Here is a 22,138-nt window from a genome sequence, read left to right on the forward strand (position 1 = left end):
AGCCCTCCTAGAGAGAAACTGCAGTGCGATAGGCTTCAGTGAAATAATTACATGTCATATTAAGCAGAGAAAGAGGTGCCCAACACATGTGTAGTATTCCTGATTAAGATTTTCCGTGGTTTCAGTAGAACGTACCAGGTGAATGCTGGGATAATTTCCTACCATTCCTAGTGCCTATTTGCTTCCCAGTCAGAGCTACTGCTTCGTGTCCAACTGTCGCGTGTCTAGCATAGGAGATGATTACGTGGGCCAGATATAAAGCGAAGCGTGGGCCATCGAAAATGAATAATCATCGACAAAAAAGAGGATTGAAATTCTTATAAGACTACATCTGAGGACGTATGAATTTTGAAGCTACTCTGCGACGATTTTTCCAGCATAAACACACACAGAGTTTCAAAAAGTCATGACTAATGGCCACCGTCAGATCGTAACACGGAAGTGGTTCAAATGGCTCTGAACACCATGGGACTTAACTTCTGAGGTCATCAGTCCCCTAGACGTAGAACTACTTAAACCTAACTAACCTAAGGACATCACACACATCCATGCCCGAGGCAGGATTCGAACCTGCTAACACGGAAACAACAGAGCCAAAACCTGAAATTTCTTACTGAAACTGGTGGCTGCGTCGGAACATAAATTGCTTCCAAAACTAGTATTTGAGCGGTCAGTAACGTCCCCATTACGATCGAAATAACGTCCGTTCCGAGACGATTTTTCCACTTCAGGAAAGAGCTCTTCTTTGACTGCCTTATTTTTATGGCACGGAGACGCGAGGCGGCAATCTCGCGATACAGCAGCGATTTTTACGGCACCAGTGCGAGAAGCGCCGTATTGCCCGCAGTAAATGTTAACAGCTAAGCGAACCAAACTCGAGTCTTAACAGCCGCTGTTAAGAGGAAATTACATGCAAAGTGGTTGCCGAAACATTCTCTTTCCTTTAGAAAAAAGCTGATGGGCAGACTATGTGTGTGTGTGTGTGTGTGTGTGTGTGTGTGTGAGTGTGACTGTGTGTGTGTGCTTGGTGTATGTAGGTGAGGGCCTGTTCGCGCCAATTTACAGATAGTAGTGATACATCTTCTGCGGTTTATAGGGTGCCGTTAAACCCCAATAAAGTTAAAAATAGCCCCACATCCGTCTGCATGAACGAATGCTGGTAACTAAACCAAAATACGCAGCCGTTGTTTGCTGATTACATCTGCAACAGTTTAACAAATAGTCCATAATTTGTTCCTCATAAGACATCACGTTGTGTTACATAGTAGCAAACCGTAACTGCTATCGCATTTAGTGGCAATGTCACGCAGCCAGCAGTATGCATGCGACGCTTTCCACTGTCGTTCAGTTTTTGTGATTAGTCGTTCTATTTTGACCGAAATAAGAAAACACGGATATCAGATAGTGAACACTTGCATACTATAACTGTGGAATGTTTAAACATTGGAAATTGGAAATTTGTGGTAAGGTCTAATGGGACCAAACTGCTGAGGACATCGGTCCCCGAGTCTACACACTACTTAATCTAACTTACGCTACGGACAACACACACACCCATGCCAGAGGGAGGACTCGAACCTTCGACGGGGTGATTCGCACGGACCGTGACAAAGGGCCCAGACCACGCGGCTACCCCGCGCGGCTGTTTAAACATTGAGAAGTGCGTAACTCTGTAAATAAATGGCAATAAAGAACCCTGCGCCAAAGCTGAAAGTTCCTGTAAGTGTGCCTAACGCTATCCAAACGAGGAAACCCCTTTGACAATCAATACAATGAAGGCATAAGGAAAGCACTACGAGTACTGCCATCAACTGAAAAAATCATCCATGTATCGCGTATATCACATAGAGGACCGAGACACGGAATAGAATACAACCATATTGGAAGAAGGTGAGCCTGAACAATTCACAAGGCCTCATTCTTCATTGGCAGACGAAGGAGAAGGTACACTACTACGAAGGGCCGGACAGCTAACAAGAACAGAATGTCAAATCAAACACCTTTCAGCCGTCTGATTTCCAAACTGTTATTTTATTGGAAAATTTGGGAATTTGTGGTACGGTCTCATGGGACCAAATTGCTGAGGTCATTGGTCCCTAAGCTTACGCACTACTTAATCTAGCTTAAACTTACGCTAAGGACAACACACAAATAGCCATGCCCGAGGGAGGGGACTCGAACCTCCGACGAGGGGAGCCGCGCGAACCGTGCAAGGCGGCCAAGAGCGCACGGTTGCCCCGCGCGGCGTTATTTTATCGGGGTACCAGTTTCGACGATATATTACGCCATCTTCAGAACCCCTGACCGACATATAGGAGCATTCCAACCTCGGTTCCGGTCAAAATAGGGGTATGCAGTCAAAGACTGGTACATGTAGATTCCTGCTTGATACAGCGATTGGCCGGCCTGCGTGGCCGAGCGGTTCTAGGCGCTTCAGTCTGGAACAGCGCGACCGCTACGATCGCAGGTTCGAATCCTGCCTCGGGCATGGACGCGTGTGATGTGCTTAGGTTTAAGTAGTTCTAAGTTCTAGAGGACTGATGACCTCAGATGTTAAGTCCACTAGTGCTCAGAACCATTTGAACCATTTGATACAGCGATTACTTCACTCAAGGCGGCAGATGATGTTTGAACACTGTATCAATCAGGACTCTACAGATACCAGTCTTTGAATGCTGGCCCCTATTTTGACCGGAACCGTGGTTTGGAATGTTTTTGCACGTCGGTCAGTGGACCTGAAGATGGCGTAATAAATCGCCGAAACTGGTAGCCCTATAAAATAACAATTTAGAAATCAGAAGGCTGAAATGTGTTTGATTTGACATTCTGTACTGAAAAGCCGAGTCCCGCAACCATCTCTGAAATGATGAACATACAGAGGCTAACAAGAAACTGTGACCACGCCGAGCTAGCCCTTTCTGTAAGTTCTTCGAAGGACCAGCAGTAGCCGTCTGGTCCAAAGGGTTCAAATGGCTCTGAGCACTGTGCGACTTAGCTTCTGAGGTCATCAGTCGCCTAGAACTTAGAACTACTTAAACCTAACTAACCTAAGGACATCACACACATCCATGCCCGAGCCAGGATTCGAACCTGCGACCGTAGCGGTCGCTCGGTTCCAGACTGTAGCGCCTAGAACCGCACGGCCACAAGGGGCCGGCCAATCTGGTCCGCAACCGCGTATTTGCTATAGGCATTCACCGCAATGCTGCAGTAAATTCAATTTCAATACCTTACACAGAGCTTATTATTGTAGATCGATACCGTAAATTACTCCATTCGTTTGACAATCGCGAAAATTTCGCCGTACTACGGCAGAGAGGCGGTAAGACATGGAAGGCTGCCCGTCCCCTCCCCCCCCTCTCGGCATTTCTAAGTTCGGAATATGGATGGCAAACAAATAAAGGTAGTGCGACGTAGCAGAAAGGGAATAACGAACAACTTAACATCAAAATAAGTGACACAAATTTGACGAAGATGGGCATTTCTGCAACCTAGACAGCAAAATTACCCATGACAGACGAAGCACGTATGACACAAGAAGCATGCTAGCTCAGACAAAGACGGTATTTCTGGCCAAGAGAGGTCTACTGGCATCAAATATAGGCTTCAGTCTGAAAGAGGATTTTCTGAAAACAGCAATGTAAGGTAGTGAATTATGTACAGTGGGAAAACCAGATCAGAAGCCAGCCGCGGTGGCCGAGCGGTTCTAGGCGCTTCAGTCCGGAACCGCGCGACTGCTACGATCGCAGGTTCGAACCCTGCCTCGGGCATGGATGTATGTGATGTCCTTAGGTTAATTAGGTTTAAGTAGTTCTAAGTTCTAGGGGACTGATGACCCCAGATGTTAAGACCCATAGTGCTCAGAGCCATTTGAACCAAAACCGGAGCAGAAGAGTATCGAAGTAGAATGTTGAAAATTAGATGGTCCGACAAGACAATGAATAAAGAGGTTCTCCGCAGAATCGTCGAACAAAGTAACATACGGAAAACACCAAAAACAAGAAGGGACGGATGACAGGATATGTGTTCGGCACCCGGGATCGTCTCTATGGTGCTAAAAGGAGCTGGAAAGGGCAAAACCTGTAGGGGAAGACTGAGATTTGAATATATCCAACAAATAACTGAGGACGTAGGGTGCAGTTGGTACTTCTGAGATGAAGAAGTTAGCACACGGGAGGAACTCATGGCGGGCCGCATCAGAAAACATGTGAAAAAAAGAGGTTTGTTTGTCACGGCGTAGCAGTCCTATTCTCTCTCCGACGTATTCTCAGTTATGTACGTGTAGCTGTACTTCACTACTCATTTTCTACGACGTGTTATGATTGTGATGATGATGCGGGGCGCTCAACATCGTGGTCATCAGCGCCCTTCCAATTTAAGTTGTTCGTAATTGTAATTCCTGGGTATTTGGTTGAATTTGAGACTTCTTTTGTGACTGATTTATCGTGCAACGAGAGTTTAACGTTTTTTTTAGCACTCATGTGGATGATCTCATCGTCTTTGTTACTAAGCATCAATCAAAAATTTTTTCACCATAGAGATATCTTTTCTAAATCGTTTTGCAATCTGTTTTGGTCTTCTGATGACTTTGCTTGTCGATAAAGGACAGTGTCATCTGCAAACAAACTAAGACGGCTGCTCAGATTATCTCCTAAATCGTTTATGTAGATAACGAACCGCAGAGGGTCTATAACACTGCCTAGGGGAACGCCAGCAGTCACTTCCGTTTTCCTCATTTTACTAATGTTCGAAGCTCCTCTTGATGTTCTTCCGTTTTACTCGATGGCATTCCGTCAATTACCACGAACTGTGACCCCTCTGACAGGAAATCACGAATCCAGTCACATAACTTGTAAGTAGGCTGTTTAGGTTTTTATATTGGTAACGCCACGTAGCGCTCTATATGAAAATCACTGGCTGTGCTGTGTGCAGTCTGTGGCTGGTTTGCATTGTTGTTGGCTATTGTAGTGTTGGGCTGTTCGCTGTTAACAGCGCGTAGCGTTGCGCAGTTGGAGGTGAGCCGCCAGCAGTGGTGGATGTGGGGAGAGAAATGGCGGAGTTTTGAGAGCGGATGATCTGGACGTGTGTCCATCAGAGACTGTACATTTGTAAGACTGGTTGTCATGGACTGATATATATATTATGACTTTTGAACTCTATTAAGGTAAATACATTGTTTATTCTCTATTAAAATCTTTCGTTTGCTAACTATGCCTATTAGTAGTTAGTGCCTTCAGTAGTTTGAATCTTTTATTTAGCTGGCAGTAGTGGCGCTCGCTATATTGCAGTAGTTCGAGTAACGAAGATTTTTGTGAGGTAAGTGATTTGTGAAACGTATAGGTTAATGTTAGTCAGGGCCATTCTTTTGTAGGGATTTTTGAAAGTCAGATTGCGTTGCGCTAAAAATATTGTGTCAGTTTAAGCACAGTCATGTATAATTGTTCAAAGGGGACGTTTCAAACTGAGACGATATCCCATAAGCACGTTGTCAATAGCCCTCTAGAAATCTAGAAATACAGAATCAATTTGAATCCCTTGCCAGTACCAATCAACACTTCATGTGAGTAAAAAGATAGTTGTGTTTCACAAGAACGATGCTCTCTAAATTCGCGTTGACTGTGTGTCAATAGACAGTTCTCTTTGAGATACTGCATAATGGTCGAATACAATATTTGTTCCAAAATCGTGCTTCATATCAACGTTAATGATTACGAGCCTGTAATTTACTCCTACTATCCTTCATCTTCGGAATGAATGAGAGCGTCGCCATTGCTCCAGATGTCAGTATTCAACATCAGTACCTTACCTGTTTTTCCTCTTGGTTAAAGTGGGTTGCCATTCCTCCACAGACATTCAGACACCTCACTGAAAGCAGCACCAGCAGAGTTCCAGCCGCCACAAAGGGGAAGGGTCGATACGACCCATATTAATGTCTGCTAATAGGTGTTCGGATACCTTAGATCAGATAATGCATACGATACTGTGGAACATGTCAAGACAGCAGGTAGTTTCGGGGCAGTGGTCTTCTTTCTAAGAGTAACAGTTCTCTTTAATGATATCTATCACTGAATTTCAGTTTTAAAAGCGATTCGACAATGCAGTAAATGTGACGCGACGTGGCCAAGGCCCGGGCCTGATAACTAGTCGCCAAGACTAACACTAGCGGCAGGTCATACTTACGTACAAGATTCGCTCGCGAGAATGTTTCTTTTTTTCGACAAACCTTTTGAAAATTTTCTATTTTCGCCCAGCCGATCATAAAGTTAGTGGTATGGTCAAAGTGGAACAGAGTTTCCCATGGCTTCAGTGGAAATTTTCCTGCACGTAAATAGATTTACTAAAATCGTGTACGGCCCCTTCGACCAAGCAGAAGTGCCGCAACACAACATGACATGGACTCGATTAATGTCTAAAGTTGTGTTGGAGTGAACTGACACCTTGAATCCTGCAGAGCTGTCTACAAATCCGTAAGAGTACGAAGGGGGTGGAGATCTCTTCTGAACAGCACGTTGCAAGGCGTCCCAGATATGAGCAATAATGTTCATGTCTGGGGAGTCTGGTGGCCAGTGGAAGTGTTTAACTCAGAAGAGTGTTCCTGGAGCCACTCTGTAGCAATTCTGGAAGTGTGGTGTGTCGCGATGACTTGCTGGAATTGCCCAAGCCCGTCGGACTGCACAATGGACACGAATGGATCCAGGTGGCCAGACAGGGTGCTTACGTAGGTGTCACCTGACAGAGTCCCATCAACACATATCAGGGGCCCTTATCACTCCAACTGCACACACTCCACAGCATTACACAGCTTCTACTAGCTTGAACACCCCCCTCCTAACATGCAGGGTCCATGGATTCATGAGGTTCTCTCCACACCCGTACACGTCCATCCACTCGATACAATTTGAAACGAAACTCATCCGACCAGGCAACAAGCTTCCAGTTATCAACACTCCACTGTCGGGGTTGTTGGGCCCAGACGAGGCCGTGTGCAGTCATCGAGGGCACACACATGGGCCTTCGGCTCCGAAAGCCTATATCGATGAGGTTTCGTAGAATGGTTCGCACGTTGACACTTGTTGATGGCCCAGCACTGAAATACGCAGGAATTTGCGGAAGGTTCAAATGGCTCTGAGCACTATGGGACTCAACTGCTGAGGTCATTAGTCCCCTAGAACTTAGAACTAGTTAAACCTAACTAACCTAAGGACATCACAAACATCCATGCCCGAGGCAGGATTCGAACCTGCGACCGTAGCGGTCTTGCGGTTCCAGACTGCAGCGCCTTTAACCGCACGGCCACTTCGGCCGGCTATTTGCGGAAGGATTGCACTTCTGCCTCGTTGAACGATTCTCTTCAGTCGTCGTTGGTTCCGTTCTTCCATGACCTTTTTCTGGTAGCAGCGATGTCGGAGATTTGATGTTTTACCGGATTCCTGATATTCACGGTACACTGGTGAAATGGCCGCACCGGAAAATCCCCACTTCATCGTTTCCTCGGCGATGCTGTGTCCCACCGCTAGTGCGCCGACCATAACGCCACGTTCGAGCTCGCTTAAACCTTGGTAACCTGCCATTCTAGCAGCAGTAACCTATCTAACAACTACGTCAGACACTTGTAGTTTTACATAGGAGTTGCTGAACGCAGCGCCTCCTCTGCCTGTTTGCATATCTCTGTATTTGAATACGCATGCCTAAATCAGTTTCTCTGACGCTTCAGTGTATAAAAGAAATAATTTTCAATTGCAGGATCAAGAAAAATAGTCTTACCAAAAACAATTTGTTTAGTCACCTCGTTATCTTCCAGCTGGTAGATGATTTTTAACAAATGAACTCCATCTCCCTGAATTTCTGAAGGCGTTCGACAATGTACCGAATCGTCGAGTATTAACAAAGATACGATCATATCGAGTATATCGACATGCATGCGATTCGTTCGATGAATGTTTAACTGAACACACCCCATGCCAGCGGGCTGGATGGCGAACATTCAAGAAAAGGAAATTAATATCGGCTATGCTCTAAGGAAGCTAAACCAGATGTCTACGGTTTCAACAAACACAAAAGATTTACCATATAGGACGATTGGTCGATGACGATGTTGTTGTCCTTCGGAAAACATCATCATTATGATATTGCAGGGCGTGTGTTATTCTGATTACGACGCAAGGAACTTTGCGTCGTAAACAGAATAACACAGGCACTGCAATATCATATTCATCTATCTTGATCTACCGATACCGAGGAAGCAACAATCAAGTACAACTTCTGATCAGTACTGGAATACACGTAATGGATGTCCGATTACAGGTCTTAATGGTTGAAAACACATGGAAGTTTGGGTGTGACCGGAAGTTGTGCACGGATAACCAAATGCTAGCCGGCACGGTAGCTCAGCGTGTTCGGTCAGAGGGTTTAGCTACCCTCTGTAATAATAATAAAAATAAAATAAAAAACTGAGTTAACGGATCAACGAACAACCTGAAAGGTTATCATGAGACGTCCGCCCCGAACATATACAACGAACAATATAGAACAAGATGAGTTCAACAAAGAAGCGGGAAATGCGGGTTCGAGTCCCGGGACGGTACAAATTTTCATTGTCGTCATTCCATTCTACAGCTGATGGTTGCCCCTATTCGCAATAGAGAGTTCACTTAATTAACGTCATCATTGACCGATCATAAAGAAATGCACGAAGACGCAGTCGGTATTTCCACTTGATGTGGTGAATTCACAAGGAAGAAAAACAGGGTGAGGTGTAGGTGGTGCTGTTTAGCATACCACTAAGATGCTGTAAGTCTGAATCCCAGCGATCTACAGTGAAGGTAAGCTCCGCAACTGATGATCACATTTGCATTTTGCACTTGTCTCGTGCTCAAGAATGTTGAGGTACAATATATCTGTTGAACATATTTCGTGAAAGATTTAGCACTGCCTTTGAAAACGACGGATTGCCGAAACGCGTTAGGCGATTTTGGAAGTAATAAAAAGTGTGGTCGAGGCATCTGAAAGTTAATAAACTACATCCAAATGATCGCTGCGTCTCATAGCGTTTTCATGCAAATTGCATCTCATGGCATAAAATTTTGTCGGTTCTCTTGGGTATGAAACAGGGCCAACAGAGTTTTAGCAGTGGCGAATGCAAGTCTTTCGGAAGATAAAGTCAACAACGATGCAGAGCTATTGAAATATGTCCTAATACGTGATGAAGTGGATATGACATCGAAACTAGTAGTACGACCAAAATGACCTCAGCATGCTAAATGGAAGAATAATGAATAGCAATCACGCCTTTAAACCATTTAAAAGATTCAACTGAAAACCGCCAGTCGACTCACAATTAAAGGAATGAAGAGACGAATGAAATGATAGTGTGTTCATTAGGGAAACCGGATATCATAATAGAAAGAAATGTATAAAAATTGGGCTTATGATCAAGCACAGTGAACGGAATGAACCGAAGAGTAAAATTATCTTCGGCTGAATTGGTAAACCGGATATCATAATTAAAAGTAACTTGAAAAAGGAGCCAGCAAAACGAACAAATGAGTAAGAGGATTAAGTGAGTTTTGGAAGGTTGTCGTGTTACGTATCACTCCGATAGAGTTATGGGTAACCCTAAGTCTACCTATCCGACGAACTATGGCCGCGATACTTAAATCGTGTAATAACGTAATGGTTAAAACTAGAAAGCTATTCCTGGGCATTTTTTATCTGTTTCGCAATGAAACCATACTGGGTCGCTAAGACCGAAAAAAAGCTCAACAAGTGCGCTGAGATGTGGAGGTGATGCTCACTGTCTTTAGGTTTTTAAATGTGTGTTCCACTTTGAGCTCTTATCACAGTGTCTACGGATCAATAAGGAGTGCTACTTACTCGTTCAAAGCGCCGTTTGCGTAAGGTATTCGAAAACAACGATCGGATTTGTGGCGAAACAAATAATGGATTTTGCACCATGAATTTTTGTGCAAAAAGAAGAAACAATACCCCGGCCTCAATATTCGCCATTTGCACCATGACAACGCTAATGCTCATGCTTTGTTGTTTGTTTATGAATTTTTGTGCAAAAACAAGATACAATACCCCGGCCTCCATATTCGACAGGTATGTTGACTTTTTCCGTTTCCATAAGTAAAGAAAATTGTGAAGAGTATTCGTTTTACAGCCATAAATGAGATTAAACCCACATCACTAAGAGAGCTGAAAGTTACCCCAAGGATCAAGTTCCAGAGTATTTCAAGGACTGGAAAAAGCGCTGGCACAAACGTATATCTACTGTAGACTATTTTAAAGGGGATAACATTGATGTAGACATATAAACAAAAGTCTCTCTAATAAAAATAAGAATTCCCGTTATTGTTTGTGTGTACATCATGTGAATGTCTGTATTGTTTTTGTGCAAAAACAAGAAACAGTACCCTGGCCTCCATATTCGCCAGGCACGTGGATTTTATCTGTTTCCATAAATAAAGAAAACTGTAAAGAGTATTCGTTTTACAGCCATAAATGAGATTAAACCCGCATCACTAAGAGAGCTGAAAGTTGCCCCAAAGATCAAGTTCCAGAGTATTTCAAGGACTGGAAAAAGCGCTGGCATAAGCGTATATGCACTGTAGACTATTTTAAAGGGGATAACATTGATGTAGACATATAAACAAAAGTCTCTCTAAAAAAAATAAGAATTCCCGTTATTGTTTGTACGTACGTCATGTGAGTGTCTGTATTGTTTTTGTGCAAAAACAAGAAACAATACCCTGGCCTCCATATTCGCCAGGCACGTGGATTTTATCTGTTTCCATAAATAAAGAAAATTGTAAAGAGTATTCGTTTTACAGCCATAAATGAGATTGAACCCGCATCACTAAGAGAGCTGAAAGTTGCCCCAAGGATCAAGTTCCAGAGTATTTCAAGGACTGGAAAAAGCGCTGGCATAAACGTATATCCACTGTAGACTATTTTAAAAGGGATAACACTGATGTAGACATATAAACAAAAGCCTCTCTAAAAAGACAATAATTCCCATTGTTGTTTGAACGTACGTCGTGTGAGTGTTTGTATTGTTTTGTTCAATCCAGGTACGTGGCGCTGCATCTCTTGTGCCGAACTGAGGCGATTTAAAAGCTGAGCCGTGCAGGAGACAGTCGGTCTTCTCTTTGTGTTGACACGCCGTTCGCCGCAGTTAAGGGCTGCTCGGGTTTCCGGCGCACTTTTTCCGCCGGCCTTCGCGTGATTTACGACTGCAGCGCCGCCACCGGCGCGGCAGCGCTGCAAGTCGTCAGCTGTCCGCCAAGGACGCCACGCGCAGCCTGCATCTGGCTGCAGCTGGCGCCGCGCCAATCGCAGCCTGCGGGCACACGTGCGCGACCTGTTCGCGGACCCGCCTGCCTTCCCTCCCCCCCCCCCACCCTCACCCCCCACCCAGCACTGCCCCTCGCCAGTTCCCTGAAAGATGAACGGCTGCGACGTTCTGAGATCGCTGGCCTATTTGCCAAGGAACCTACCGCACACCTGCCACCATCAACAGCATTGCATATTTGCGATCAAATCAACAGTGAAGTTCCACAGGGTTACGTTTTTGGTCCAGAGTGTGTTGTCCTCAGTGACAGTCAGGAGGAATTACTTGCTGTTGAGTGAACGAACAGTCTAATCAGAATAGAATATGATTTGAGAATAAACCCAATGAGAAAAGAACATGGATTGAGAGTGAACCTTAGAAAGATAAAAGTACCAGTTTGCTTTTGTTCTACAGTATTACTTTTATTGTGTTAACCGGTTTTCGGCTTAGAAGGCCATCCTCAGACGTTTACCGAGTATTGTCACCAAAGAAGTTACAGTGTTTGTAAACAACACTGGAAGAGAAGTTACACGTCTAGATTGAAGCAGAGACACACAGTAAGTAACATCTTTGACAGTCTGGTAATGCATTGAAAAAGTAGAATATTGAACAGTAAATAAAAATGGAGTAGACAGGAAAAGACTTTAACACAAAATAGGAACAGCATGCCTACATAACAGTCTCTATTAATAAACCAAAATAATATAATAAAATAAAATTAGTGCTTGGCAAGGCTACCTCAGGAGGTATGAAATGTGGAGAGTGACACGCAAACCAATTAAAAGAAGATACAATTGTCAATTTAACTACATAATACATAAGGAACGTAAGCAGTATCAATCAGATAAACAGGAATGAATAAATAAATGCAGGTAAATGGAGGAGTTTAAGGGAACATACAGTAAATGCAATCTCTAAGTGTGTTGTCATACTGCACTATTAAAAGGTAAAATGGCTGAACAATACACAAGTACAAAAGGAGCAAACAGGAGAAACATTAACATTGTATTCAAAACTGTGGCTATGTAATAGCATTAAATAAATGAACCAAGTGAAATATAAACAATATTTGATGAGACAACTACAAGAAGTATTAAACATGGACTGTAATACAAGTACCAGTTAAAAGAAAGCCTTGGCAATTGAAACTACAGTTTATATGGAATACAATACATAACCAAACTGATGCTTTTCATTTATTATAATGTTGTTCTACCAAGAACCGACGGAAGATTCAGTTAAAAGACAAAAGCATTGAGAAGTAGCAGAAATGAGATTGGCAGCAAAGCAATGAAAATTGTTTACCAAGTACTGGACAGAGTGAAGATAGTCTGCTACTTTGAAAGCAAATTAACGTATAACAGACGAAGCAAGGAAGATGTAACATGCAGGCTAGCACAGGCAAGGGGGAATTCCTTGCTATGACAAGTAAGCACTTTGAGCTCTCAAAAACCACTGGTTCTTTGAATTTATTCAAGTTCCATCTTAATCTCCTAACCTTCTTCAAATTATTAGTTTCAATCAGCAGTTCATAACCAATAAATCTAAATCTACAATACTTTTACACCCTCCAACATGAAAGCATTTCATCTATTGATTAACAGGATGATTCAGTTGGCACAACCCAGCGGCTTTATGCAATCTACAGTGCATTCAAATACCACATGGTAGATCTTGATATTCTGATATTCTCTTGTTTGCTGCATACAAACTATTAGTCCTACAGAAAAAATGAGTAGCACGTTCTTGTAGGGGATTTAATGAAGTTAAATTTTGAATTGGGATACGTTTTACCTAGGGGCTTAGAAAAACTTACAGAAATGATCTTCAAATGTATTTTTCTTAAATAAATCGGAAACTGTGGCCTCCAGCGAGAACGTATCCCAGTTCAAAATTTGACTATATTAAATTTCCTACAAAAAGTTTCTGTTTTTTTTATTTTTTTATTTTTTTATTTTATTTTTTTTTTTTTTTTTGTTGTATAGGACTAGGAGTTTGTGCACAGTGAGCGAGAGAGCATGAAAACCTCGCACTTGATACCTGAAGACGTTGTGAATTGCATAAAACCGATCGGTATGGGCAGCTGAATTACCCTGTATATCATATTAACAGGATCGACTAGAAATAGAAATGTAACGATTTTTATGTTACAAGTGCAAGTGGAATTTTAGATGATGATGGACCAGAGACACTGGTAGGTAATTGCGCCATAGGTGTGATGTATTTCGTGATAATTGTAAGATGATTAATAATCAGTGTGGGAGGACAATAATGTCTGCCACCAATGGTGTCCTAAAAGACTACAAGCCCTTTCAGCAACTGTGGTCACAGTAAGTTAACAAAATAATATCACGAAATTACCTGTACCACGAAAATACCTCCCTTTACCTTGCTCCATACTTGGTGGCAAACATTTAAACAGGCACACTAGAACACTTCCCTGAAATTTTGGCATATTCTGATCTGCAATACGAATAAAATATTTTATGATTGGTAATTTCATTAAATGCTGTAACCAGACAATTTTACTTAGTGCTCTATGTTTCGAAAGTAGAAAGAAACCTACCTATAGCGCAGAACATTGGGCTGCTCGTGAACTCCACCTTCACAATTGTTAGGAAGCTAAGAATTTCCTACAAAGGTTGTGATGTAAATAACAAAACTACGTGCGATGCCTAACACGTTAGCAACATTTATGGGTAAAAAAAATTCTATGTACTTTCCGCTCTTACCTTGACTGGTTATCTCAAGTTTTCAGAAATAGCGAATACACTGCTACATCTATTGATATTTACGAGGTGTGGCTACAAAAAAACCGGACTAGTACTGGTGAAACAATAAAACGAATGCAATAAGGCTGAAAGTCGCGTGGCCTGTCACGTGACTCTCGCTCCGCCTACTGCTCGAGTTTCATCTGCCTCCTGCACTCAGTCTGCCCGTGGCGTCTGTTTTAAGTAGTTGACGTTTTGTCTGTGCGTCGGAAAATGTTGAGTGTACAGAAAGAACAGCGTGTTAACATCAAATTTTGTTTCAAACTAGGAAAATCTGCAAGTGAAACGTTTGTAATGTGACAACAAGTGTACGGCGATGATTGTTTATCGCGAACACAACTGTTTGAGTGGTTTAAACGATTTAAAGATGGCCGCGAAGACACCAGTGATGACACTCGCACTGGCAGACCATTGTCAGCAAAAACTGATGCAAACATTGAAAAAATCGGTAAACTTGTTCGACAAGATCGCCGTTTAGCAATCAGAGCAGTGTCTGAGATAACAGGAGTTGACAAGGAAAGTGTTAGGCAGATTCTTCATGAAAGTTTCAACATGAACAAAGTGTGTTCAAAAATGGTTCCAAAGTGTCTCACAATTGAACAGAAGGAACGCCGAAGAATGATTTGTTCTGACATCCTGGAAAACATTGAAAGTGATCCCACCTTCTTACAAAATGTCATTACTTGCGATGAATCGTGGTTTTTTACTTACGATCCCGAAACTAAACGCCAATCGATGCATTGGAAAACTCCTGGTTCTCCACGACAAAAAAAGCACGAATGTCAAAATCGAAATTCAAGGCAATGATGATTGTCTTTTTGACATCAAAGGGATTGTGTAAATTGATTGGGTACCAGAGGGACAAACAGTGAATCAGCATTACTACATTAGCGTCCTGGCTACCCTACGTGAGCGAGTACGGAGAAAACGGAACGATTTGTGGAGAAAAAAGTCATGGATCCTTCACCAAGACAATGCCCCTGCTCACAGTGCGTTGTCAGTGAAGACGTTTTTGGCAAAACACAACATTCCCATCTTAGATCATCCACCCTACTCACCTGATTTGGCCCCCTGTGACCTTTTTCTTTTCCCTAAAGTAAAGTCAGCTTTGAAAGGAACTAGATTTGAGACTGTTGAAGCAGTAAAAGAAAAAGCGACGGAAGTAATGTATGGACTTACCGAAAATGATCTGCAGCATTGCTATGAACAGTGGAAAATTCGTATGGAGCGGTGTAGAGACCGAGGAGGAGAATACATTGAAGGAGATAACATGAAATTGTAAATAATTGTAAATAAATGTTTTTTCCAGCATCAGTCCGGTTTTTTTCTAGCCGCACCTCGTATGACGAACAATGACACGAGTACTAACATTTTTCTCTCTCGACTGAGCACTTGCAACTAGGTCAACAATATCTTCTACTGTCAACAATGTTGTCCCACGGAACTACAAGCCGAAATGGCGCGTTACGCCTCCAACAAGCTTGGTCGCAATGCGTTAACAAAAAAATTTGAAACGCATCCTGCATCTCCATATACCGCGCCCAGTCTCGCAGGGACGACGACACCACTGGATCTAGAGAGGCAGACATAGTCGTGGGTGCATCCCCGGGGTCGTACATCTAATATGTATATTCCCGTACATACGAGGGCGGTTCAGAAAGTAACCTCCGATTGGTCACAGTGCGGGTTGTGGAGGGAGTAGCGACGCCATCTGTGCGTTCACTCACTCAACAGGTCAGTCGGCATCAAGCCGTGGTCGAGTGAACGTCGTACCTGCGCTAGTTTAGTTTTTGTGGCAGTTTGAAATGTGTGCTGCAATAGAAAACCCCGCCAAATGTGAAGTGCGTGCTGTCATAAGGTTTTTTACAGCCAAAGGATATTCTGCAGCAGCTATTCATCGTGAGCTTTGTGCCGTGTACGGACCAAGAGTTATGAGTGAAGGAGTTGTCCGTGAATGGGTACGTTTATTTAAAAGTGGACGAGAAAACGTTCATGATGAAGAGAGGAGTGGTAGACCATCATTGGTGACTGACGAACTCGTTCAGACAGTTGATGCAAAAGTTCGTGAAAATCGACGTTTCTCAATGTCGTAGTTGTCTACCGGTTTTCCACAGATTTCTAAGACTCTCTTGTACGAGATAGTGACAGCAAGATTGGGTTACCGTAAGTTCTGTGCACGATGGGTGCCCAAAATTCTTACCGACCACCACAAAACTCAAGGAATGGCCTCTGCATTAGACTTTCTGTCACATTATGAGGACGAAGGAGAACCATTGTTAAACAGAATCGTGACCGGTGACGAAACCTGGATTAAGTACGTGAACCCTGAGACAAAAGAACAATCAAAGATGTGGGCACATTCAAATTCGCCTACCAAACCAAGAAAAGCCTCGCAAGATTTTTCTGCCAGAAAACTGATGGCAACGGTGTTTTGGGATGCCAAAGGGGTGTTGTTGGTTGAATTCATGGAACGTGGTACGACCATTAATCAAGACGTGTACTGTGAAACAATAAAAAAGTTACGACGGGCTATACAGAACAAACGCCGTGGTATGCTGACTTCCGGTATCGTTTTTTTGCACGATAACGCCCGTCCTCACTCTGCTCGCAGATCAACGGCCCTTCTTGAGTCCTTCAAGTGGGACGTTATCAACCATCCACCTTACAGCCCAGACCTGGCGCCAAGTGATTATCACCTCTTCATGCATTTGAAGAAATGGCTCGGGTCACAGCGGTTTGATGACGACGAAGAGCTCAAAGATGCGGTCACAGGCTGGCTCCAGGCACAAGCGGGTGATTTTTATGCAGAAGGAATTTCAAAGCTTGTGAAGAGATACGATAAGTGCCTCAATCGCTATGGAGACTATGTAGAAAAATAGTGCAAAGATGTAGTTGTAAAATGTATATATTAAAATATTTTTATTTAACTTGGTGTATTTTTTTAAATCAACCGGAGGTTACTTTCTGAACGGTCCTCGTATAAAACGTTGTACTTGAAAGTCACTTGCCCCGTATCGGCAGATAAATACGATATTGCAGTGCCTTTGTTATTCTGATTACGATGCAAAGTTCCTTTGGACATGCTGCCTGTGTTGTTCTGGCTACGAAGCAAAATTCCTTTGGACATGTAGCCTGTGTTACTCTGGTTACGAAGCAAAATTCCTTTGGACATGTAGCCTGTGTTATTCTGGTTACGATGCAAAGTTCCTTTGGACATGTAGCCTGTGTTATTCTGGTTACGATGCAAAGTTCCTTTGGACAAACATGCGTGTCCAAGGGACTTTGTATCGTAATCAGAATAATACAGGCACTGCAATATAGTATACAGGGTGATTCAAAAAGAATACCACAACTTTAAAAATGTGTATTTAATGAAAGAAACATAATATAACCTTCTGTTATACATCATTACAAAGAGTATTTAAAAAGGTTTTTTTCACTCAAAAACAAGTTCAGAGATGTTCGATATGGCCCCCTCCAGACACACGAGCAATATCAACCCGATACTCCAACTCGTTCCACACTCTCTGTAGCATATCAGGCGTAACAGTTTGGATAGCTGCTGTTATTTCTCGTTTCAAATCATCAATGGTGGCTGGGAGAGGTGGCCGAAACACCATATCCTTAACATACCCCCATAAGAAAAAATCGCAGGGGGTAAGATCAGGGCTTCTTGGAGGCCAGTGATGAAGTGCTCTGTCACGGGCTGCCTGGCGGCCGATCCATCGCCTCGGGTTGTTGACGTTCAGGTAGTTACGGACAGATAAGTGCCAATGTGGTGGCGCTCCATCCTGCTGAAATATGAATTGTTGTGCTTCTTGTTCGAGCTGAGGGAACAGGCAATTCTCTAACATCTCCAGATACTGTAGTCCAGTTACAGTAGCACCTTCGAAGAAAAAGGGACCAAAAACTTTATTGGCTGAAATGGCGAACAAATGTACAACTAAATGAAACTTTATTGCTCCCTTAATTCGCCGACAGATAGTGCTTAGCTCTGCCTTTTGTCGTTGCAGAGTTTTAAATTCCTAAAGTTGTGGTATTCTTTTTGAATCACCCTGTATAGTAGCAAGCTTTCGTGATGTCGAGTATTCGCTACTTTTAAAGGCTACATTTCAAACATGGAGCACTTTGAAATATCATTGTCGGGTTACAGGTTTCTTGTGATTTCTGGGGTTTCCAATCAACACGAAACCAAATTTTCTTTTGGTTTCTACAGTTCTGACACTTTGGTTTACTAATCTCTGTACCGCTCTCTTCCCGACACGTGTTTCTGCAACTCGTTCTTGTGACTTTAATATGTTAGCATTAGGAGTTACGCTTCCAGGTTCTCGTTTGCACAACTTATGAGTGGGGTGAACAATCCTCCTCGCCAGCTTGTTTGTTGACGTCACCTAAAATATTTATTTTTATTTGGAAACCGCACTAACACATTTACAGATACACATTTACAACAGTACTGCTACAAGAAAATAACGTCGACAAATTCAAAAATGGTTCAAATGGCTCTGAGCACCATGGGTCTTAACACCTGGGGTCATTAGTCCCCTAGACTTAGAATAACTTAAACCTAACTAACCTAAGGACATCACACACATCCATGCCCGAGGCAGGATTCGAACCCGCGGCCGTAGCAGCAGCGCGGTTCCAGACTGAAGCGCCTAGAGCCCCTCGGCCACAGCGGTTGGCTAACGTCGACATCTGAATGAATAATTCGATTGTTATGTGAATGCAACTACATTGTACGGCAACAGTGCAGCATTCGGGAGAGAGATTGTCGCAGTCTAATTGTAACTCGCGGATAACCGCTCGGAGATGGAATGAATCTTACTGGCTGCTAGCAGTTAACGGCGCGGGATGCACAGAACAGCGGATACACACGTTTGAGTATCCCAACTGGTGGACGAGTGTGTCAGCACTACCTATAGAGACGTCCCTTTGAGCAGCAAAGTGTTTGATTGTGATTCGTCGGTCACCTCGAATGAGAGTGTCCGCACGTTCCGACATAGCAAGGGTCGGCACGCCGGAGATTAGAGATGTTTACCCGACATTGATGCGTTGGTAACAGATGCCTCGCGAACCGTGCTTTTCCTTCACTCCCACGTCTCCGCAGACATTCTGCAAGCGCCTATGAATATGCGATGATGTGGTTTTCAGCCAAGAGAAACTCAGTGACAGCACTCCGCTTGAAACGCATCTCCGTTGCAGGCGCCACTTTGAAGGCTACCTAATGGAGGCTGAAGCGGGAATATTTCACGGTGTCTCAGAATAAATTCCGCGTTTCCTCAATCGAAATTTGCCGAGAAAAAAGTATACCATTACTTATCTAACGCCCCTCGTAAATTTTTCTTAAATTTAACTTTTTAGTACAGAACACAGTGATGCACTCGAAGGAATTCAGTATTCTAAACATGGCAAGCCTGTGCTTCTTGATGTTTTCTTATTGCCGTGCATGCAGTACAGCATCGGGTGACCGGTATTGCATTTCGCAAAACACAAACTTGTTTTTTTGCACTACTGCGTCATTACGGGTGAGAGTTGTGATTTACTGTCGCATTGTACACACGGTGGCACTTGGATATTTATATGACATTGTATTCCGTATAAAAGAGAAGTATGGAATACAATACCAAGTAAATTCTGCAAATGACATTCACTGAACAATACGCAAATAAATATCCGTCCTTTAACTAAGGTACATAAAGGCCTAAAAATTATGAAAGGATAAATTTTTCTAAAGGGTCTAATCCGCAATCCAGCCCTAATACATAAATTAGTAAAGATGATACCAAAGTACAGCAAATTCAGTTTAATTATCTCAGTACCTTTCCAGAGGTCTGCTTGTTTCCTATTGGCGCATTTGAGTGGTAAGAGTTGCAAAGACGATCACCTGGTAGATGAAACTTTGGAGTCATGTGAAATTATTAAACTTTACCGATGTTGTTCTCCAGGAATGGTGTTAGAACAAATAACGGCAAGAATAGGGACAGCCTGTTTCTAGAAACACACAGGCACTGTCATGTATTTACCATACAAGAGGCTCTAGTTTTTATTTAATGTGTCAACTGATACTACTTCTGGCCACATAATATTTACTCATGGTACTATTTTGTCAAATATTGACTGTGGCTGTTTAGGGATACCCATGACTGAAACTTCGAAATTTTATATTACAAATTGCCAGCTTTATCAGATTTATACCACATATTTTTGGTGACAGATCTAGTTCCCCTTTCAAATTTCATTTTTGTAGCTATTATAGCTCTGTAGGGACAGGAAAAGTAACAGTTCTTATTTCGTATCGCCATAAACAGCCTCTTGCGTTACAAAACTGATTTCATTGAGCTCATGTTTTGTGGCACACCATACATGTAATTTTTCAGTCTATCCTGTGTTTATATGTATCCATGTAGGACAGGTGTCTACAATTTTTTGAAATCAATTCACACAATTTTTATGCAAATATGTCAAATTCGTGTGTTACATTATTTCAAAAATATTAACAAAATACAATGAGATCGAGTGCAATTTTTATTCATCATAAACCTATGAACATATATGCCCAGATTCAGCGTTCTCTGTGAACGTATATGCTCAGTTTCAGCGTTCTGTCAAGTAAACTGCAACGCAAGGAACATTTGGTACCAACAAAAATGTTGAAAATAGTTCGAGAAAACAGCAATAAAAGATTTACATTGCCAGAATAACATCTAACGCTTCATGGTTCGTTTTTATTTATTTATTTTTTTGTCGTATGTGTTTTTCCTCTCTTATTTCCTATTTTTTTCCATCTCCTACTTCTTCTCCCCCTCTTTTCTGCAGAACTCTCTGCTAAGTACGGCTGTGACCCAACTGCACTGAAATCTTTCTTGCAGAGTCTGCAACTGCTTCTCCCTCAAACCTTGTGTCTCAAACGATTTCACGTCCCCATATTAAAGTTACTTACAGCTTTATTAATTCCGCCGCGCGGGATTAGCCGAGGACAAAAACTTCTTTTGGACATTTGTTCTTGTCCGTAAACTGAAGAGTAAAATGACCTACGGGTTTGATGGTATACCCGAAAAAATTATTAAATATACTACCGATAATGTTGTCTCTCAACTTGTGGACATAATCAATAACTCCTTTGAAACTGGTGTGTTTCCAAGTACAGTCAATAGCAATACCAGTTTATAAAAGTGGTGACAAGTTGGAAATTAAAAATTTCAGACCACTCCTTATTACCTGCATTTTCGAAAATAATTGAAAGAATAATGCATGACAGATTGCTAGACTTCCTAAACAAAAATAAAAGTATTGTAAGTACACAGAATGGTTTCAGAAAAGGCAAATCTACACAAACGGTTCTCTTCAGTTTCCAAAAATTTGTTCACGAAGCTATTGAACAAGGAACTGATATGTGGGGTGGTTTTGGACCGCTCCAAAGCGTTTTATGTTACAAATCATAATATTACTCTTAAAACTATATAATTATGGTGTTTGGGGCGTTTTCTAATAATAGTTCAAGTCATATTTAACTGATGGAAATGTGTACCATTCTGAATATAAAAGAATTAATTATGGGGTGCCCCTGTGCTTGGTATTGGGACCATTGTTATTATCGATTTTTATTAATGACATACCACAACGGTTTTCAACATCTAATACCATATTATCTGCTGATGATACCAGCTTCATTATTAAAGGGAAGAGTGATTATGAGATGCAGCAAAAAATCGACAAAACAGCAGAAGTGGCAGAAAAATGGTTTATAGATAACTTTCTAGTTGTCAATTACAAGAAAACCGGCTGCACTTCAGCCACATAAGGAACAAAAATAGGAACAATGTAAAGTTCACATTATCGAATAGCCAAATCCAGCAAAGGAAACACATAAAATTTTAGGATTATGGTTGGATAAGCATCTGAGATCGGGAAAACATGTAGAAATGCCAGAATGAGATTTTCACTCTGCAGCGGAGTGTGCGCTGATATGAAACTTCTTGGCAGATTAAAACTGTGTGCGAACCGAGACTCGAACTCGGGACCTTTGCCTTTC

This window comes from Schistocerca serialis, chromosome 8 (genome assembly GCF_023864345.2).
Source record: "Schistocerca serialis cubense isolate TAMUIC-IGC-003099 chromosome 8, iqSchSeri2.2, whole genome shotgun sequence".
Lineage (NCBI taxonomy): Eukaryota > Metazoa > Arthropoda > Insecta > Orthoptera > Acrididae > Schistocerca > Schistocerca serialis.